Here is a 23,505-nt window from a genome sequence, read left to right on the forward strand (position 1 = left end):
AATAAGCAACTGTGAAGCGTGCAATGTATTTGATACGTGATTTATACTGTCTTTCTGAGGAAAAAGAAAGAAGGTCCTGGGAAAGGGGTTGACCAATCACCAGTAAACACAAGGAACGTGTGGCTGTTGGGGGCTGTTCTGAATAGGCATGTGGGAGCAGGGGAGACATGGAAGTAAAGGTTAGGTAAGGTTGGGTAAGGCAAGAGAGGAGTAAGGGGGGTGAGAGGATAGTGTCCTGAGGGTGCGGGAGCCACGGTACACGAGTAAAACGATTAAAACCTGAACTGTAACTGTCTGGAAATGCAGAGCCTTGTCTGGGCTGTAGCTAAGACTCAGACACCTCCACATGAGGGAGAATGAGGAGCCTTGCTGCCCTCCGTCCCCCCCGACAGACACAGAGTCTCTTCAAGTAAGCTGCATTACTTGAGACTGAAGAGCCTGCTGGGAAAATAGTTAAACCCTGACCCCAGTTAGATTGCATACACATATACAACTATGTCTGATTTATTGGGGGAGCTTCAAATAAAATAAGATACATGAGAGGCAACAGAACACTTACCAAAAGTAGCAAGGTATCTGGTGCAGTGATTCAGCAGGAGGACCTAAGGGTTGGGGGCAGTGGATTCAGCAGCTGCGAGAGGAACCCAAGGGGACCCGGGCCTTCCAGCAGCATGTTTGAGCCCTACGCCTATGAATGAACAGCTGTCCCCCAGCTTTGAAATGCTGGGGCACAAACCTTCCCACCATTTCCAAAACCAAAATTGGCTGAGATATTAGCAGGGATCTCAAATGACAAGGTGTCGGTGGCAGCAAAGTCCCAGCTTACCAGGCTCAGAGGCAGCTGCAACATCAGAGTTCGCACCAGAGCTCCAGGTGGAAGTTTGGGCTGCAGCAGAGGCAGTGCAGGTCAGCTCAGAAGAAAGCACTGTGTGTCTAACTCACTGTGCCTTCAGGCTAGCCCAGACTATTCTGGACCCCTAGAGCAAGAGAGCATTCTTTTTCTCATTTTGTAGCGGTGCCATTGGCTGAGACAAGTGCCTGAGACGAGAGCCGCACCCAGGCAGTGGTGGCAGCGCTGTGGCATGCCAGCACTGATGCGGCAGCAGCAGCACCAAGCCTCTTGCTGGGACCCGCAGCTAGACTGCAGTAGCAACAGCAGAGGTCTAGCTCTGGCAGCTGTGGCGACCAGTCTTGGACGGCCCAGCAGTGAACTCTAGCCCAGACTCTGCATGGACAAATTAAAAGCATCTTGTGGGGGAATTTCCACAACTGTGTGGAGGAAGGAAACTCCGCAAGACCTGTCATAGGTAGGTGGAGCACAGAGCCACTGAGACATATTTTGGGCACCCAGAGTGGGAAAGGCTGAGATGTTCAAGTCATTGTAACTTGGCTGCTGTGAAAGACTTCATGTTTATGAAAGATTTGGGCGACATAGGGGGAAAAAACCTAATGAAATAAAACACACTTAAATTAGATCATTTTTCCCAATGTTTTTGCATCCCTCTAAGATACGGAATCTGCTAAGAGGATTTTTTGGTTAAGAAAAGAAGGAAAGAGAAAAAGGACCGGAGGGAGGAAGAAACTGAAATGATCAAATATATCCACTTACGAACATGTCACAGTGACAATCTCTTCAACTGTAAACAATGAAAAACGAGATCCTGGAGGCTGTTTCCCACAGAACTTTGTGTTATAGCTAAAATATTAGTCTGAAGCCTACCAGTGTAAGAGGACAGGTGACAGCATGCTTCCAGCAGGGACAGCTACCTACATAAATCCAGGTGAAATGAGGAGCTGAGCAACAGTGACCCCAGAGTCAGCCTCAAATCTAAAAACACTCCCAACTCATTTCTGAACAATTAGAAGCCCATTGCACAAGCAATCCTCAGTTTACAAAGCTTTGTTTGCATATATGAAGAAAGAACAAATAATGTAATGAGAAAGGTGGGGTGGGGGGAAACATCTGGGATAATTCAGATGAGATGCTGAGACTTGTCCAGCAACACACGCAGCCACTTGGAAAGGGAAGATAGGCATCTCCTTCCATGGACCCAATATTGAGAAACATTTTAGACCACTGATCTGTTGAAAGTGCAGGTACCTTTACTTACCCAGCACTTTGCCCATCTCAGAAAGCATGCTGTCTTTCCTGGGCATTCCCCTCTGGCTGAAGCAGTCCCATCAGCGGGCTCCTGCGAATGTGGCAAAGGGAGAGAGCACACCGAACCCAGCCTCCTGAAGACGGCATCTGGGACACATGTGGCCTGTCTCTACCTTTCTGAGCCATGCACAGGTATAAACACACAAGCGTCGGAGCAAAGGATCACACGGGGACCAGGAGAGATGCATGCGTGCTGCACTGCACTGTCAAGGTAACAACTATCTTCGATCCCTGGCAACAGATTCCTTCCTGGCAACAGACTCCTTCTGGGCCTTCTGTCAGAAACTATGGGATTAGCCAGATTCCTCCCACTGGGAAGGTCACTCCCCTCTCCAGAGGGCCGATCAGTATATTAATCCCCGCAGAGAGGGCTGTTGTTGGAAGCATGTAATATAGGCAGAAGAACTGCTCATCAGCATCTCTAGGTTGTGGGGACACAGCCCCAGAGCCTTCACACTTTGTACTTCCTTACTGATTTCAATGAAGACTTACTTCTCCCACCAAGGAGTCTGTCTCCAGATAGTGACATATGATGACCAGCTGGCAGCCTGGGTCTGGGGAAAATGACCCAGAGCAAATCACACCACTTCCTGTTGGTGAAATTCAAGTCCCATCATCAAAGGGCTTGAGAATCTGATGGTAGTTATGGTAGCTGGAGATCAGCCTGACTACAGAGAGAGCAGGCCTGAAATCCAAAGCACAAGAGGACAGGCCTCTCCCATAGCCATAGGTGTCCTTACACATCACATGTGCCCCACATTTCCCCTGCCTCGTCCCAGTAAGAGGCTTGCGATACAAATGCAATTTAAAAAACCCCCAAAGTCCCTCCCCTCCCTAGGAGGCCCCTCACCAGCAATGGGAGAAATATAATTTCTCCAGTTACCAAGACACAGACACCATTTTCCTGCTTTCCTGGCTCCCAAGGTAACTGCCAAGGCTCTCTCCTTTGCCACAGAAGCACCCTTCAGCTGTCAAAAAACAAATAGTATGTCACCTTCCTCCAAAGTATGAAACAACTTTTTATTTTATTTTATTTTGTTTATCTTTTTATTGAGTTTATTGAGTGACAATGGTTAACAAAATTATATAGTTCTCAAGTGTGCACTGCTATTTATCTGCTCTCTACCCTCTTCTACTGCCCTCTCCTTCCCCTTCCCCAATTGGGAATAACTTTTAATGCTTCCAGTATTAAACTGCTATCCTTTGTGACAGCATGGTTAGAACTGGAGATTATTATGCTAAGTGAAATAAGCCAGTCTGAGAAAGACAAATACCATGTGATCTCACTTATATGGGGAATCTAGTGAATAAATAAAATAGAACCAAGTAATGGACACATGGAACAGACTGACAAATCTCAGAGGGAGGGGATGTTGGAGAGGACTGGAAAAAAAAGTTGAAGAGATTAACCAAAGAATATATGCATAACCCATGAACACAGACCATAGTGTGGTGAAGGGGAGGGCATGGGGCAGGGGCTGGGTGGAGACAGGCAAAGTAGGGAGAAAGAGGGGCATCTGTAATAGTGTCAACAATTTTTTAAAAAGAGCTAAATAAAGACTAACTCAAGTTTCCCCCAAATCACACCAAGCCCAAACTGCCTCTATTCCTTCCTTTAGGATAAGTTATTCTTCAGCAGTCTGCTCAGGCTGCTGAGTGAATAGACTCCTGGAGGCCTTGCAAATTTAGGGGAGTCTGAGACACGGACCTCCCAGAATGACCAAACGTGCGACATACACAGGTAAGGTGCAAGTTGAGATCTCACTACCTCATTTACCCCCATGGACACCATTCTGTCAAGGAAAATGACTCTTCTCCACAACAGAAAACAAAACTGTTGGACTGGCCAAAAATCCATTTAGTTTTTTTGCATAAAATAAAACACACATTTTTTCATTTTCACCAATGACTTTATTGATTTACATGTTTTGAGTATGCCAGCTATCTCCTGCTATTGGCTTCTAGTGGGCAGAGGCCAGGGGTGCTGCTAAACATCTTTCAATGCATAAGACAATCCCACAGCAAAGAATTACGCGGCCAAAATGTCAATAGCACCAAGAAAATTCACAAAACACTTTTCACACATTTGAGCAGTCACAGCACCTTCTCCATACACCGCACAAATCTTTTTTTGCATTTCAGTTGCATTTTTAGCTTTCCTGAAATAATAAAACATAATACACCAAAAACATTGAGTATCTTCTTCTACCTTCAATATTAAAATGGCTAAACAAAAACTCAATACATTTTGGTTTTTTTTAAAATGCACACTGATATGACAGCTGTCACAATACAATCTGACAAAATTGATTCAAATGAAGCTGAAGACAACCAAGCACTATTAGAGCCATCATATGGAAAAATCACAAGGGACTTTTTGGCCAACCCAATAGCATCAAATGAGGGAGAAGAACTTCAAGTGGGGAAGAGCAAAGATTCTGCCCATGTCCACATTTATACACCTCAGAGTGTGCTGAGGAGATCTGTGGTCAGAAAGCTCGCAGCTTAAAAAACTCTTCCCTTAGTTGACCTCCCTACTAAGAATCAAGGCTTTTCTCTTGTCAGACACACAGAATCACAGAGAAGTGTGACCTTGGTCTCTCCTAACCACCATTTCCTCAGCTGTGGCTATTGAGGAATGTTGACACTTGAGAATCTGACAAGAGATATAGGCCCTGTCCCCAGGAAAACAAATGCAAGACTTCCATAGAAAATTTTGCATATAATCTGAGGAGAAGATGGTTCTAAACCTCCTAAAATCCAGTTTAAAAACCTTTGAATTAAATGATCTCTGAGATTTCTTCCAACTTTCAAATGAGTTTATGGAAGTTCTATCTAAACTGGGTGAATTAAATAATCTCATTCTTTTTTGCTGCCTCCTAAAAACTCACAAGAAAAACATAACAAAAATAATAGTAGTCTATAACTTGAGTCGTAGACCTGGGATTCACAGCTGCTAGAACCTGAGTCTTTGCTTCTCACCTTCCTCCCTGAACAACATGAGCTTCAGCGCCCACTCCAACTTCTCCACAAACTACAGAACCCTGAGCTCCATGGAACGGCCCAGCCACTGGATGTGGCACATCTGTGCAGGCACAGAGGGCTCGGGCCCAGATCTCTGTGTGCCACCCCACCAGCATGTGCAGTGGCTGGAGGTCTGGGGGCCTGGCAGTGGGGATGGCCAGGGGTCTGGCGGGCATAGGGGGCATCAAGAGCAAGAAGGAGACTATGAAATGCTTGAATGACCACCTGACCTTCTACCTTGAGAGGGTGAGAAGCCTGGAGGGTGATAATCCGAGACTAGAGAGCATTTGGAAGAGAAGGGACCCAGGTCAGAGACTGGGGGCTTTATGTGAAGATCATCAAGGAGCTGAGGGCTCAGGTCTTTGCAAGTTTTGTGGACAGTGCCCACATTGTTCTGTAGATTGGCGATGCCCAAATTGCTGCTGGTGGCCTCAGAGTCATGTATAAGATGGAGCTATCCATGTGCCAGTCTGTGGAGAGAGACTGACACCAATGGGCTCTGAAAAGTCACTGATGACACCAATATCTCTCAGCAGCTGGAGACACAGATCAAGGCTCTCAAGGAGGAGCTGCTCTTCATGAAGAAGAATCATGAGGAGGAAGTAAATGGTCCACAAAACCAGATTGCAGCTCTGGGTTGACCATGGAGTTGGATGCTCCCACATCTCAGGACTTCAGCAAGGTTATCTGGGCCCCATGGGATGAGCTGGCTCGGAGGAACTGAGAGGAGCTCAACAAGCGTTGGTCCCAGCAGACTGAGGAGAGCACCGCAGTGGGCACCTCACAGACCTCTGAGATAGCTGCCGAGATGACACCCACAGACCTGAGATGTACGGTCTATTCCTTGGAGATCGACCTGGACTCAATGAAGAATTTGAAGGCCAGTTTGGAGAACAGCCTGAAGGAGGTGGAGATGAGCTATGTTATTCAGATGGGATACCTCAATGGATGCTGCTGTACCTGCAGTCAGAGCGGGCCCAGACCCGGGCAGGGGGCAGCACTAGGCCCAGGAGTCTGAGGCCCTGCTGAACATCAGGTCAAAGCTGGGGGCTGGGATTACCACAGACCACAGCCTGCAGACAGAAGGGGATGACATCAGACTTGGAGACTCCCTGGATGACAGCCCCCACACAACCCATCCAAAAGACCCCCACCCGCAGACTGGCAAAGTGGTGTGTGAGATCCATGGTACCAAAGTTTTCAGGTATTAAGACAATGGAAATGGAGCATCCCTTGGGGGACAGGAGGCCGATAAAAAGTTCAGAGATCACGGAAAAGCAATAATAATAATAGGGATGAAGAAGTGTTAACAAAAACCGAAGGGTAGGAAGCGGATGAAAAAGTGAAGCTGACTAAGCTGGGCAGAGATTGAAGAAACCACTCACCGCACCACCCGAGCACTGCAAGCCTGAAGGCACGCTTAGTGCACGTGAGAGCAGACGTGAGGAGTGACTGCAGCCAAGTTTTAGTCTCTTACACAGGGATCTGCCAAAGCCCAGTCATTAATTTTGTATTTTTTTCTTTAAGGGGAAGCCTTCACTTATGTAAGCTTCATGCCACACTAATCTTGGTTTTGTCCCTCCTTGTGGCTGAAAAAGAAGATTAATTAAAAGTCTTTACTAGAAAGTTAGATCTCAAGATATCCTTCCTCAGCCCATGGAAACTGGAACTCCTTGGCTGAGGACAGATGTACTCCCTAAGACATGAAAGCAGCTGTGTCGCAGACACAGGCAGGAATGAGGGTCCATACTGAAAGCAAGAGGATTAAATGAAAATAAGTACATTGAATTACAGAACCCCTCCCTCTATTCAGCTCCCAGAATACTGACAGTTGTCCCTGCGAGAAGGAAGAGCATTCTTCCCTGGACAAACCACCAGAGATGGCCCTTCCTAACTCCCCTAGGCAGCCGCATCCCTGTCCAATCACTGCAGAGTACAGCCAAGCAAGGTACCAGCCCACTGAGCTTCTAATCGTCTTCCCTGTAACTCACTTTTAAACATGAGCAGACAATCAAGAGTCACTAGACATTTAAGGACGATCTCTAACATAAAAGTCAAAGACTAAAACATAAACAGGAGGAAAAAAAACAAAACAAGACAAAACAAATTATGAGGAAATAGTGCAGGGTACAGGAAAAAAATTTCACTAAAAATTAACCTCAGATAAGAGAGGTTATTACATACAAGCTATCTGAGATAAAAAAAATTGAAGCATTTATAAAACATGAAAATACTCTTAGAAGTTAAATATAAATGGCAAAATTTTGAAAGCACTTAATTCATGATTTGGAATATAAAGTTGCTGACATCTCCTAGGTAGTAAAACAAAAGGATGAACAGAAATTGGGCAGAGTTTGTGGTAGGTTCCCTTGATTGCCACCCCCAAGCACAAGCTCTGCACAACAGGTCCTAGAAAACGACCCCGTGTTACAACCTGGATGAGAGGCCCAGGAACTTAACTCTTACTTCTATCAATTTGCCTGCACTAAACCTGGTTTCACTCTACGTTTCACTTAAAGTCACAGCTGATACAAAGTGAGGACTTACTGAGTGATCCCCTCCCTTTAGTGTGAGAAAAACTTGTGAATATAGTGCCAATTTTATTACTTCTTACCAATACTTGTTATTACCTGTCTTTCTGAGTACAGGCATTTTAATAGGTATAAAGTATTATCTTAGTGTGGTTTTGGTCTGTGTTTTCCTGATGGCTAAATGACACTATTCATTTTTATGTGCTGATTAGCCATTTATATATTTTCTTTGGAGAAATGTCTATTCTGATGCTTTTCCCATTTTCTAAATTGGGTTATTTATCTTTTTATTGTTGAATTGTAGGAGTTTTTTATGTATTCTAAATACAAATCCCTTATTAGATAAATGATTTGTCAAAAATTTTCTCCAATTCTATGGCTAATCTTTTCACTTTCTTTTTTTTTCCTTTTCTTTTTTCTTTTTCTTTCTCCGCCCCCCACCCACTTTTTTTCTTTTTCTTTTCTAGAAATGTTTCCTGCATGTTTTGTCTCCTTAGTCATTGTCCAAAGGACTCTGAGAAGCTGTAGGAATACGCAGGCGCAGATTCAAGGCCCGGCTCTCTCCAGTGTTGTGGAAAGGGACTGTACATCACAGGTCTTTTCACCTTCTTGACAGCATCCTGTAAAGCACAAGTTTATAATTTTGATGATGTCTAATGTATCAGTTTTTTTCTTTTGTTGTACCAATTGCATTTTTCAGCATCATTCCAACTCTTACTTGCCATGCAAGATATCTTCCTTAAGTCTTTCCTAGATTCCCCTACTCCAAGGTCCCCTCAAACTCTGCCCAGCTTGCTTCGGGCAGTAATTCCCATCTCTGCCATTTCCTCCGTATCTTGTACGGATGTCTAAGCAACTCATTACACTTACTGATCAATATATTTCTCTCTCCCTAAGTAGGTTGTGAGCATCTTGAGGGCAGGGCCCTATTATTTATTCAGCTTTGCATTATTAAATGCACAACAAACAAAAAATCCTGGCCCACAGTGGGCATTCAGGTAATGTTTGATAATTAAAGAATAAGTGAATAAATGGATGTATGCTAATTGTGCATTCAAAGACAGTTTGATGCATTTTGAATGCTGATAATGTGTTGCATAACTTCCAGAACTGCTTCATGGGACCATAGTACTCCTATACCCAAATCTTTTCTCATGTTATCTTTCCTACATACAATACATCATTTTTTCCTTATAGTTTCTAGAATCTCATCTTTCTTACCAAGGCTTTCCAAATAATTGGATGAAAAGAAGACACGTTTTATCTGAATATGTATTTTCTTGAGACTCACACTTAATTAACATAAATACATTGTACTGATTTTTCTAAATAATGTATATTTAGTTATTGGCTATATTTGCAGTAATTCTTTTGTCTGCTAATGTACATAAAACTCCCAATTGTCTATTTTCCTTGGGAGAAACAAGAAACCAAGGGAGTGCAATAGGAGAAAAACGAGGAGCATCATCCATGGCAAATCAAGCTTTCGAATTCTTAGGCCTCGTTAAGCAGAATAGATAATAAAACCACGAGCTACGATGCTCATTTTTTTGTTTCCTTTTTTCTCCTATGTATCCTACAATCAAACTTTCTCAACCAAAACACTGATCCTTGTAACTCGGAAAAAGTACAAAAACAAGGACAAACTAAATACAGCAAGTGGCTTCTTCAGTAGCCTGGATAAGAAAAAGTTGAGTATATCTTATTTTGGCCTTTATCTTTGTCTACGTAATAGCATGTGATGGGTAAAAAGAAGAAAAGATAGAAATTAAAATTATATACTCCATGAAAAGTCCAGGGCCATTTTTCATAAATCAACTTTATACACATATATTTTATTATATTTAACTTCTAAAAAGTTCATATTTATAAAACATTTCACAACATTAAACTACGACTAGTGCTAAGTGACAAATACATTTCCATGTGGCACAGAAGAATTGGGTATATTACAGAAAACAAACAAACCTGCACATTATAGTACCCAGATTAAAGAAGTTTCATTTAGTCACTCAACCAATACTTAACAAGCATCGGCTTCATTTTCCAGATCCCATTCTAGGCACTGAGAACACAGCAGTGATCAAAACAGCCCCTACCCTGATGGAACTTACATTCCAGTGAAGGTAGATACACAGACCATAAACAAATGTATGATTTGTCAGGTGATGCTAAAGACAGTAAACACATGCAAGGCAGCGGAAAGGGAATAGTGGGAAACAGAAGCAGGGGGAAGGGGGTGTGTTTCTAGACAGGGTAGTCAGGTAAAGCCTGTTTAATAAGATGTTTGCGCAGAGACAAAGGATGTTGGGGTGAGCCAGGAGGAGATCTGGGGGGAAAGCCCCCAGGCAGGATGACGAGCAAGGCAGAGTGCCCAGGACTAGAGCATGCCTGGCATATTCAAGGAATCACAGAGGCCAGTCTGCTGCACCGTGAGCAAGGCGCAAAGTTGTAGGAAGTGAAGCTGGAGATCATGAAGTACCTTAGGGCACATGGTAAGAAAATCTTGACTCTGAGACATGACGAGACAAAAAGATGGGATTACATTTCCTGTACTCCTCTGAAGAAGTCATCAGTCTTTTTTTCTTTTTAAGTTAATCTTTATTGTCTTTTCTTCCACTACCATTATTTAGTCCCCTTATACCCCCTCCCCCAGCAATCACCACCCTGTTGTTCATTGTTCATGAGTCCTTTTTCTTTTTTGCTTACTCTCTCTACCCCAGCAACCCCACTCCACTCGCTGTCATCCTGCTCTCCACATAGGAATTTCTTTCCATGTTCCTTGTTAGTTCAGTTTGTTCATTAGATTCCACAGATGAGTGAATCATATGGTACTTGTCTTTCTTTGACTGGCTTATCCCACTTAGCATAATTTCCTCCAGATCCATCCACACTGTCACAAAGGGGAAAACTTTCTTCTTTTTTACTGCCAAGTAGTATTCCATTGTGTAAATGTCCCATAGTTGTTTTATCCACTCATCTATTGGTGGACACTTGGGCTGCTTCCATATCTTGGTGATTGTAAATAATGCTGCAGTGAACACAGGGGTGCTTATGTTCTTTCAAACTAGTGTTTTGGGTTCCTTCAGATATAGTCCCAGAAGTGGGATCACTGGGCGAAAAAGCAGTTCCATTTTTAATTTTTGAGGTATCTCCATACTGCTTTCCACAGTGGCTATACCAGTCTGCATTCCCACCAACAGTGCAAAAGAGTTTCCCTTTCTCCACATCCTCACTTGCACTTATCATTTGTTGATTTATTGATGATAGCCATTCTGACAGGTATGAGATGATATCTCATTGTGGTTTTAATTTTCATCTCTCTGATGATTACTGATGTTGAGTATCTCTTCATATGTCTATTAGCCACCTGTATGTCCTCTTTGGATAAGTATCTATTCAGGTCTTTCGCACATTTTTAAATTAGATTGTTAGTTTTTTGGTGTTGAGTTATATAAATACTTTATAAATGTTGGATATTAATTCCTTATCAGATGTATTGGTAAATATGTTCTCTCATTCTCTGGGTTGTCTTTTTATTTTGTTGATGATTTCCTTTGCTGTGCAAAAACTGTTTAGTTTCAACATAGTATTGGATGTCCTAGCCACAGCAATCAGACAAGAAGAACAAATAAAGATATTCAAATTGGAAAGAACAGAGTAAAACTGTCATTATTTTCAGATGACATGATACTATACATAGAGAACCCCAAATATTCCACCAAGAAACTACTAGAACTGATAAATAAACTCAGCAAAGTAGCAGGAGACAAAATTAATATGCAGAAATCAGTTGCATTTTTATATATGCCAATAACAAACTAACAGCAAGGGAAATTAAGAAAACAATCCCACTCACAATTGCTACAAAATGAATAAAATGTGTAGAAATAAACCTAACCAAGGATGTAAAAGACCTGTAGTCAGAAAATTATAAGACATTGAAGGACTTGAACAGACATTTCTCCAAGGAGGACATACAGAGGATCCAGAGACACATGAAAAGATGCTGGATATCGCTAGCTATCAGAGAGATGCAAATTAAAACCACAATGAGATACTACTTAACTCCAGTCAGAATGGCTATCATAAACAAAGAAACAAACAACAAGTGCTGGAGAGGTTGTGGGGAAAAGGGGACCCTAGTTCACTGTTGGTGGGATTGCAGACTGGTACAACCACTATGGAAAATAGTATGGAATTTTCTAAGAAAACTAAAAATGAATGTGCCTTTTGACCCAGCAATTCCACTCTTAGGAGTATATCCTAAGAACCCTGAAACACCAATCCAAAAGAACCTATGCACCCCGATGTTCATAGCAGCACAATTCACGATAGCCAAGAGTTGGAAGAAACCTAGATGCCCATTGGTAAATGACTGGATCAAAAAGCTATGGTACATTTACACAATGGAATTCTATGCTGCAGAAAGGAAGAAGGAACTACTACCCTTTGCAACATCATGGATGGAACTGGAAAGCATTATGCTGAGCGAAATAAGCCAGGTGGTGAAAGACAAATACCATATGATATCACCGTTAACAGGAATCTAAGCAAAACAAATAAGCAAGCAAGATATGACCAATGACACTCAAATACAGAACAGGCTGACAGGGTCCAGAGGGGAGAGGGGAGAGAATCATAGGGGAAAAGGGGATGTACTTCCATGAACAAGTATAAAGGACACATTGACAATAACTAAGGTGGGGGGCGGAAATGGGAGGGAGGCGGGGAGCATGAGGAGGGGGGCGGGCAGTGTTGGGAATATAAGACAGAAAACTGTGTTTAAAAATTATTTAAAAATAAATAAATAAAGAAAGAATTAACCGTAAAAAAGAGAAAATTATAAGACACTGAGGAAAGAAATAGAAGATACAAATAAGTGGAAGAGCATACTGTGTTCATGGGTGAGAAAAATTAACATAATTAAAATATCCATACTACCAAAGCAATCTATAGATTCAACACAATTCCTATCAAGATTCCAGTGATATATGTCACAGAACTAGAACAAATATTTTAAAAATTTATATGCAACAACTAAAGGCCCTGCATAGCAACAGTAATCCTGAGAAAGAAGAACAAGATTGGAGAACTCATGCTACCTAATATGAAACTATACTATATGTTCATAATAATTGAAAAAGCATGGTACTGGCATAAATACAGACATACATTATAAGGGAATTAAATGGTAATGAAAAAATACAACAAAGATTTAATTTTTTTTAAAAAGATACACATAGATCAATGGAACAGAATAGAGAGCCCAGAAATAAACCCACATTTTCATAGTCAATTAATATTCAACAGAGGAAGCAAGCACATAAGCACTTATGTTGAATAATAGTTTATTCAATAAATGGTGTTGGGAAAATTGGACAGATACATGCAGAAAAATGAAACTAGACCACCTTCTTACACCACACACAAGAATAAGTTCAAAATGGGTCAAAGGCTTAACTGTTAGATGCAAAACCATAAAAATCCTAGAATAAAAAACATAGTCAGCAAAATCTCAGACATTGCCTATAGCAATATTTTTATCACATATATCTTCCAGGCAAGGGAAACAAAAGAAAAAGCAAACCAATGGGGCTACATCGAACCAAGAAGTCAGTCTTGAAGGACCAGAATACATTAACAGGAATCACAACCCAAGCAGGAACGAGGCCAGTCCTGATGAACAAGAGACTGCTTTGAAACCCACTTCAAGATCATAACATGTGACTCTTGCGATTTTGATCTGAAAACGTTGTGAATCCAATAGCAGGCTGACATTCGTGATTACCTTCAGTTTACATGCAGTAACCTCCTATTTTCCCATCAGGAAATAGAGTTCTAGTCTAAATTTAGCCTCATCAGAGTGCTAATAATAGCACAATTGTGAAGAGTGCCTCTGAGCTAGAGATGCCCGATTCTTCTTCTTAATTAAGCCTTATTACATGTCCTCAGGTTCAGGTTAATCGTCATCCTGTGATGAGCAACAATTACAGACAGGCATCAACACTATACCCAAACTAAAACTCAGAAGAAAAAACTACCAAGCTCTAGCCAGGCAAATGTGCCAGCATGCAGTAACTCGTCTTTCTTGTTCCTTGAACTTATACCAGTCACTGCTGAGCAACTCATTTCCCCACACTGCGGCTGTCAGAACAGTTTTCCCACAGAAAGTGCACAAAATTTTACCAGCTAATTTGCTTGAATTCCGCAACCTTTCTTTTCCCCTCCTTCCCTAGTATCCTTCCTCCCATCTCTCCCTCCCTTTCTTCCTTTCTTTTTCTTAATAGTTACATCCTGGGCCTAAACCATCTCCTTTAAGGATGAAGTGTCTCCCTGCTTTAGTGAAAGAACTTCACTATGTTTAATTCTTATGTTAAATTAGATACAAAGAAAAAGACATCTGTGCTGGGCAATATTAAGACTGTACTGTGTAGCTCAAGGAGTCCTGGTGAATTCTCTTCCCAGTGAAATACTTTTGTGGTCATTGTTCAAAATGGGTGCCAGTCAGGGAGTTATAGGGGAATTCCTGCTGCCTCAGATCTCAGCCTATTCTCTTCACAGTTACCACCACCCTGTCCTTGTGGTGGTTACCACCACCGCCCAGACCCACTAGGATTTGAAGACTCATATTTATTGTTCATCACTAGGGATGGAAAAACAATGTAGCAAAAATTTAAATGTGATGCTATCACAAAACTTTTTTTAATCCTACCTAGTTCTTCAGATAATTCCTATTCTATATTGACACCTAACTGGAGGCAAGGAAATCTCTCTTATAACGCCTTTCCTGGTTTCCGTAGGAAGTTTCATCTATCCAAATATTACAGGTATTTATTGAACATTTATTATGTGCCAGGCATCATTCTAGTTGTTAGAGATATAGCAGTAAACCAAAAAGTAAAATAAAATAAGTTTTAAAAAAAGTTCCCGCTATTGCTACCAGTGCAGGGAAACATACATTATAAAATTAAGTAAGTGAAATACGTAGCTGGGAAAATTGTGGCAAATGGTATGGAGAACAATAAGCCAGGGAAAGAGGCCAGGAGCAACTAGGTGGGAGGGAGGTGCAATTTTAAATAAGCAGTCAGGATAGGAATCACTGAAGAGATTCATTTGAACAAATATCTGAAAGACTCAAACACATAGGATACCCTTTCAAGAAGCATTTTGACTTCATGTCATTTCATTTCTAAAAATATATTGTCTATGGTGGTTTTAAAGAAAGCATATTTTATAGTCTTTTGGATCACTTTACACACATTTAAATGTTAGCTCAATGATGATCACGCTCACCATTATTATATAACATTGTTCTGGAGGAGACAGTAGCCAATGAAAGCGGCCAAAAGAAGAAATTGGGTATGAAAATAGCAAAGGATGCCCTGGCTGGTGTGGCTCAGTGGATTGAGCACCGGCCTGCAAACCAAAGGGTTGCTGGTTCAATTCCCAGTCAGGGCACATGCCGAGGTTGCTGGCCAAGTCAGGTCCCCAGTGGGGGATACCATGAGAGGCAACCACACATTAATGTTTCTCTCTCTCTTTCTCCCTCCCTTCCCCTCTGTCTAAAATAAATAAATTAAATTTTAAAAAAAGAAAATAGCAAAGGAAGAGGTGAGTATTATAATTGATAGATCATCTATCAATTGCTTCAACCTAAATGGGGAAAAATGCTGACCAGATAAGACTAACTTATGGGGATGGAAATGAGAACTGAGTTATTCTTGGGAGTAGGTAATGTCAGAGCAGGTACATCTGAGAGTATTTTCTGTGGTACTGAAAATATTTTGTATTTTCATTAGCAGTGGTTAAATGCATGTATACATACTTTAAAATATTTGCAAAAATTTTATAGACTTTAGCCCTGGCTGCTGTGGCTCAGTGAATTGAGTGCCAGCCTTCAAACCAAAGGGTTGCCGGTTTGATTCCCAGTCAGGGCACATGCTTGGGTTGTGGGCCAGATCCCCAGTAGGGGGGAGTGCAAGAGGCAGCCACACATTGATGTTTTTTTCCCTCTCCCCTCCCCTTTCCCTCTCTCTAGAAATAAATAAACAAAATATTGTTTAAATGTACATACTTTATATAAAAAGTATCCCAATTAAAAAAAAACTAGCCTGGAATTTCCTTCTATTCAACCACAGCATACTTGGGACTAGGCTATCCACATTCCTTTCTTTCTCCCCTTTAAGAGTCAAACTCACCTATACAGCAAAATTCCAATGCCAGATTGCACAAATGCAAAGTCACAAAGAAAACAGAAACACAAATATATTTAGCTGGTGGAGAGATCAAAGAAAAGTAAATAATGAACTGTGGCTTCATCAAATGTTTACAGAACAGTACAGGACAGAACAAAGTAGCCAATAATCAAGATATATGTCAGGATCCTATCTGCTTTAGAGCAATTTACTTGCAAATTTGCGATTGGTTTCAAAGTCTTTCCCCAAAATCTAACATTTTGTTAAGAAATGGTAATAAGCCTCTTTCCTTTTTGAGATCTTTGCATTTGCACTGCCCTACAGCCCACTGACCCATATGTATTAAACCAAAGCAGCTGCCACTCTAGCAGTTTTCATGCTACATTTTCTTTCCTCTGCACGTATGAAAAACTTCTCTGGTTTCGGGAAGATGTCGTGGAGATCTGCTTCCCTGGTTCGGAGCCTCTGCGTATTTCAGTCAAAAATACAACTCTCTCCACTACCCTGTTCTCCCTCCCTTTATTTTTCAACAGAAGCAATTCCTGGTGGGAGGGTAAATAGCACAGAAAAGTCATAGGCCAAGGGTGGACGAAGTCAATGAGCTTGGCCACTAAGCTTCCTCCTACCAGAAGCCACAATCTGGAGAATGAAAATAAGCAAAGTAATGTCATAATAAACTGCTACCAGTAGAAAGGCTAATGGGAGGAGGGAGCTGCATCAAATTCATCCAACAACATGATTTTGCCCCATTAGCAATGCTCTCTTCTGTAGGGATCCAGTGAATTCCAAGCTCGTAGCAACATGAGGCCAGAAAATAATCAGATATTAAGGAGAAGGAAAAAATATAAAGAGAAGGGAGAATTTGATGGTATTAATAGCAATTATTCCCAAGTTTATTAATTTTCCTCTTCTTGGAAAGAAATGGCAAAAAAACTATAGAATTTATTCCAGGCCTAGTAAAATACATCTACCCGGAATTATTTCTATTATTGATAAATCAAAAACCCCTTATCACTTTGTAAACCTTTATCATCTTGCAATTTTTGTGAAGGCCTCACACCTTTTAATCCTCTAGAATGGGACAGCTGTGTTGTCCTGGAAAGGGAAGGAAAAAGGATCCAGGTTGTCTATCTGAGAATCACGGCTTTGTCACTTACTAAACATAATATAGGAGACAGAGCCTAGCTCCACATGGCTGTCATAAGGAGTAAAAAAGTTTTGTAGCTTGTAACAACTCACACACATGTAAGAAAGGCGGTATTACCAAGTGGGAAGAACAGAGAGATCCTGGTTCAAATCTCAGCAGTATCACTTTGAACAAGTTCAGTTCTCTGAACTCAATTGCTCCATCTGGATAGTTGCAAGGATTAAATACTAACTTACATAAAGGCCCAGTTACTTAACAGACATCCAATAAAACAGCTATTATATTTTAAAATTTTTCCTTTCCTTTAGTTATTTTTCAATCATTTATTCAATAAATGATTGAATAAATACTTATTGAATAAGTATTTATTCAATAAATACTTATTGAATAAATGTGCTGGTGTATAATGATAAGACATACACGACTATCATCACGGACTTACCATGTAATATGGGACACAAACAAATAAACAGAAAATTAGAATAAGATTTTGTATGGCTTGCAATAGGAAAAGCACAGGGCACTTGTGGGAACCCAGATGAGACATATTTCAACCAGTTTAGGTTAGTATCACAGAGCCCTTTGGAAAAAGTGTGACTGAGCTGAAATCTGAAAGATAAATAGGAATTAACAAATGAAGCAGAGGAAGTAAGGGAAAAATTTCCAGGAAAAGACACTTGCAAAGGCCCAGAAGCAAGAGAGATAATGTTTATCAAGAAATACCTCAAAGTACCCACCAACACATCTCCTCTGTTCTGGGATAGAACATAAACGCCCTCATACAGATCTTTCTGCCCTTTTCTTGCCCTTGAATATCATGTCTTTCAAACTTGCACCTTACAGAGATCCATAAAAGACGATGGAAGAAAGCACATTTTCATCCTCAGCCAAAATCTGACCATGCCTAAGCACCATTATCAAGTATAAATTCCTGATAACTTGCAGCATATGTTCTGACTTCAATCTAGTGATACTATGAGCACAGCACTGGCCTGAATGATGATGGATAAATATCACTCTCTACACTCTATCAGTTTTAATAGTCCAATTAGGACAATAAAACAGTTTATGACATAAAACAGAATGTGATTAAATACTACTTGAATGGTTGGACAACAAATGTAATAGAAATTCAGACAAAGATTGACCATGATAAAAATCTTATAAATGCCACTGCAACTCTGGAGGATTCTCCTCATCACGTTTACTGAGTATACCTCAAAACTAGGAATTTATTTATAAAAATGTGTATTTATTCTTACATGTTTAAGCTTCAGTCACCTTCGAAGCACTCTCCATTTGATGCAATACACCTACTGAGACATTTTTTCCACTGTTCAAAACAGTTTTGAACTCATTGATTTTGATGCCTTCTAGTGCTTCAGAAGTTTTTTCTTTCACCTCTTCCACATTGGCAAAACGTTTCCCTTTAGGGAGTTTTTTAATCTGGGAAAACAAAAAAAGTTGCTTGGGATGAGCTCAGGTGAATAGGGAGGGTGGAGGCAGAGGGATCATGCTGTTTTTTGGTCATACTCAGCATGGTGTGGGCAAGTGCATTGTAAATTACCTGTCATGAAGTGGGTGAACGCATTGAAAGAGTCTTCAAAAAAAATTTCACTGAAGCCAAATCAAGCCTCTTACAATACCAGCTGGTACACTGATGCTGGTGGGTTCCTAGAATACTCACCTAGCAAGGGAAGACTGTACTAAAAGGGGCCCACCCTCCAGAAGATAACTCAGGGCAGGGGGTTGGGTCACCCCTCATATATATATGAGGGGTGACCCAACATCAGATACATGAGATATATACATATATGTATATGTATGTATACATACATATACATATATATACATATATATATATACACACACACAAGAACATTTTGATGAGTTCATTTGTTCAGTCACGCAACAAATATTTAAGTTGTCTACTATTATATGTACATGACAGGTACAGGAACAAAACAAAGGTTCTGCCCATACAAATCTTGTTTTTATTGGCAAGAGAGGAGGCCAAACAAGTCAACACCTCACCTATATATCTTCCTTAATCCTTGAAATAACTCCATGAGGTGGGACTTAGCATCCTCCTTTTACAAAGGAGACACAGGGTATCGAGGAACTTGTCCAAGGTCAAACAGCTAACAATTAGCACAAACAAGATTTTAACCTGGTCTGTCAGGTTATATAGCCCAGGTTCAACGTGAGCCGTTCATTCCACTGTTGAAACTTGCTACTCCCCTGAACCACAGAAGCTGCTGGCGGCTCCTCTGATACTGCTTCTCATGCATCGTTGGTCCGGAAACAGGCTGCCCAGCATGTAGCCAAGTGATTCTCACAATCTCTCCTTCCACTGAGCTAGGTTGTGGGCTACTTCTTACTCCTGCAGTTTCTACCTTCCATATGCATTGCTTTCAATTGTGATTTTGGTTTCCACTTCAAAATATATCTATGGGTTATCTATAATAGTGTCAACAATATATAAATATTGGGTTGACCAAAAAGTTCATTTGATTTTTTCCATAAGATGGCTGCAGTAGCATTTGTCTTTAACTTCATTCAAAACAAATTTGTTAGATTTTATTGTACCAGCTGTCGTATCTGTGTACATTTAAAAAAATCAAAATTGGTGAACTTTTGTATAGCGATTTTAATATTGGAGATGGAAGAAAATACATAACATTTTCTGCATACTATGCTTTATTATTTCAAGAAAGGTAAAAACACAACTGACATGCAAAAGCAAGATTTGTGCAGTGTATGGAGAAGGTGCTGTGACATATGATTGGATATGATTGAACATATCCAAAGTGGTTTGTGAAGTTTCAGCTCGTAGATTTCTTGCTAGATGATGTTCCACAGTGGGGTAGACTATTTGAAATTGAAAGCGATAAAATTGAGGCATATTACTTGAGAACAATCAATGTTATACCACATGGGAGATAGCCAACGTACTCAAAATATCCAAATTAATAAAGATACTGATGAAAATGAAAAATGTGTTTTTTATTTTACAGAAAACACTCAATGGATTTTTTAGCCAAGCCAATATATGGGTTTCACTCTATGCAATTATCTTCTCTACTCTTAACATCTTCGACAAATTCTCCATTCATTTTCCTCATTCACCAAAAAGTTGTTGATGAGTAGCACTATACTTACCTTCCAAAGTAGTGCTCTAATGAGTTGTGTGGCAACTATGATATTTTGGATTACTGTATTTGGATTTTATACATATTAATAATATGTATAAAATTGTAGAGCTAATTGTAGAGCTACAATTGAGCAGTTAGCACCTACTCCATTTCTACACTAGTTCATTTCAATAACAAGAGAAACTGAGTTTCAGAGAAGCTGAGTTATCTTGCTGAAGACCAGGATATAGTAAATCCAGGTCTTCTCCTGTTTCCTACTACACCGTGCTGCTTCCCATCTAAAATGATAGAAATCCCAGAAATGTGGATTTGAAATGACTTCCTAGAATGGTTCACACAATCCCTTCCTGTGTGGGCATCTTTCTGATAGAATCCTATCCAGTGATCCAGTCTCTTATTGAGAGCCTGGCTTTGTCACGTGCAGACTGTGACCTCTGTGAAGCTTCGTTTCTTCGTCCACAACAAGGAACACTACTTCCTACCTCAGGGTGACCATGAGGATGAAACGACAAAGTGTGCAAAGTCCTGTGCCATCAGTAAGGCACTTTACCAATGCTCCCTGAACTTCTTTACGAGTCAGACCTATAAAGCATTTTTTTATTTTTAAATTTAAGTCATTACAAATGGATTTTCTCTCATACATTACTTATTTCATAATCACAAATTTAAATATGACAATATATCAACAGCTCTTTTTAATGCAAGATTATTTTACATTACTACTAGATAAGACCAAGCTTACAATGTTTTTCTCCAATTTCTTTTTACGACATAAGTTTTTCTCAAATTATTTGAACAGGGAAGAAAATATCAACATTGGAATAGCTATGAGAAAGTGAATTTCGTCATAAATGTGCAGTTACATAAAATAATTAATTTGGCTTGCAATAAGATTGGCTTTAAATGAATTTACCAATATAACTTTATTAGAATTCTTATCCATATTAAAAATACCAACACAATTATAATAGAAAACATTTATTGAGCACTTGACACTTGTTAACTCATTTAATAAAATTCTTCAGTTAGAGGAAAATAATACTTCAACAATTAAAGGAAAGTTTAATAGCTAAAGAAAAGTTAGTATAGGACACTAATAAAAATATATAGGCAAAAAAATATATATATACCATATATAACCTGATTTTAACAGAACTTTTGGTAAATTATAAATTATACCCCAAGCAAAAATGTTTTAGAACCTTTTATAGAAACTACAAATAAAATAAGTTAAATGTCATTAACTGTGGAATGTCCACATGTATGCTCATTTAAAACTGATCCACGAGTATACTGTGTCCCTTTATCCAAGTAAATAATAAATTAGATTTCTGTATTTATTTTCTATTTCTTTAGCTTTCAATTCATCTCAGCACATTAATCTTAAAAACTGTCATTTCTAGGATGGTTTCTGTGCTTCTTTCCTTCGCATTCATATTATTTCCCTTTCCTTTCCAAGGATTTTATTCTAAAAAGCCATAACAATGCACGAGCATATATATATGTTTGTATCTGTGTGTATGTACAATATTACATCTTTTTCTAAATTTATATTTCTCTTAGTAATGAAGAAAAATGATTTCAGGGAAGAAGGTTCACCCCTTTCTCATCCCCTATTAAGGCAGAAAGGTGGGAATACATCAAGTGGGCTTAGGAAACACAAAAAGTGTTTCTTTCCTAAGGCGCCCATCTCACTAAATAAAAATACTTACTGTTTTACTTACAGCCAACGTCCTTTCAGTCGCTTGTGGTGGTATGTTTTTTTTCAGCAATGACATCTAAAAAATCAAAGAAAATCAGTTCTCCACCTTTTAAGGTTCCGTATCTTCTGAGTGATGCAGGCTCAAGAGCTGCCAAATGAGATGGGCAAAGGCGGCCAAGTAGGACTTCCTAGCCAACCTGAAAATAGCAGGTGGTGGTGGGCAGATACATTTGTTTCTCCTTGCTCTTTTTTTCCCTAAAAGCTAGGTACCAAAATAATAGTTTGTTCAAAATTAAAACTGTACAAATAGAATTATATTCTCTCTTGCCCTAAGATTCAGACATGTGGTGAGTAGGAAAATTTTTACATTTTGCTAAGGAAAATATAAAAATCAAGGCAAACCTAGAGTCTACATTTATTACATGAAGTTTTTCATTGTGGAAAAAAAATTTGACCACAACTTGCTGGAATCAAGAATTGCTTTTGTCTTTTACTTTTATTTCTTGGAGCTCCTTGAATGATAACTATGAACATTTCTATGTTTTATAATTTAAAAAGTATTTTCACAGATTTTAGGTTATTGGCTCCTTATAACCAGTCTGGGACTTGGAAAGGTTCTAGAATTACAACTTGAAAAACGTAAAAACTGAGGTTCACAGAAATTGAAGCTTGTTCAAGGCCATCTGGACACAAAAAAGAGACAGATCTGTCTTCAGACTCCACAATTGTCACACACACTCACACACACACACACACACACACACGCACGCCCACGCGCGCACGTGCCTACCTCCCAACATAAATCGCTTTTAAGGATTTAACTTTTAAACTTTCACACATGTACAAATAAATTGGGGGGGGGATTTTATACTAATTGTTCTTGGTTTAAAAATTTTTTGAAAATTCAAAAGTTCTACAAAGTGTGAAAATATGAATTTACTAATCATATTTATTACATAATGACAAATCCATTTTAAAAATTCATTTTTCAAATTATCATTCACTTAACAAAAGAAATTAAATAAAAAGTTACCACGGACCTTTAAGATTTGTTTGTTTGAATGTGGGAGCCAAGGAGCTCACAGCTTGGAAGGACATACAAATGTCGTGAGTGGTTCTCTCTCAGTGGTGGAATTACAGATTTTTTTCTTCTCATATTTTCTGTACACTTCAAACTTTGCAGAATCAAGAAAATACCAGCTTAATTGCATTTTTAAAAATCACTTCGACATAAGAAAATTGTTACAATAAACTAAAGAAAAAGCAGGACACAAAATTGAATTCATAGTGTTATCTCAATTTGGGAAAAAAGAAAAATGTTTCTTTGTAGATGCAAGTACAGACAGCTGGCAGGCGATGGCCTGTCAGGATTGTTTTCCCTCTGCATGACGGGATCCAGGAAATTATCTTCTTATCTGAACATTTCTGCAATCTCCAACCTGTTTCAATGGGCATATTGTCCTTCTATAAAGGGGAAAAAATGTTATGCTTATTGTCACCACCAATGGGAGATCCAGTGGAAGTAAAAAAAAAGAAAATCTAATATTATAAATCAATAGAAAATATTAATATTCCCAAATTTGAATT

At 39.6% G+C, this 23,505-nt stretch overlaps 2 pseudogenes; one reads left to right on the plus strand and one right to left on the minus strand.

The window, feature by feature from the left end:
• Positions 1-5,338: 5,338 nt before the first annotated feature.
• Positions 5,339-6,214, plus strand: LOC118999116 (keratin, type I cytoskeletal 18-like; annotated as a pseudogene).
• A 1,969-nt stretch (positions 6,215-8,183) lies between these two features.
• Positions 8,184-8,350, minus strand: LOC118999129 (uncharacterized; annotated as a pseudogene).
• Positions 8,351-23,505: the final 15,155 nt, after the last annotated feature.

This window comes from Sturnira hondurensis, unplaced genomic scaffold (assembly GCF_014824575.4).
Source record: "Sturnira hondurensis isolate 20B ecotype Veracruz unplaced genomic scaffold, ASM1482457v3 Scaffold0014584, whole genome shotgun sequence".
Lineage (NCBI taxonomy): Eukaryota > Metazoa > Chordata > Mammalia > Chiroptera > Phyllostomidae > Sturnira > Sturnira hondurensis.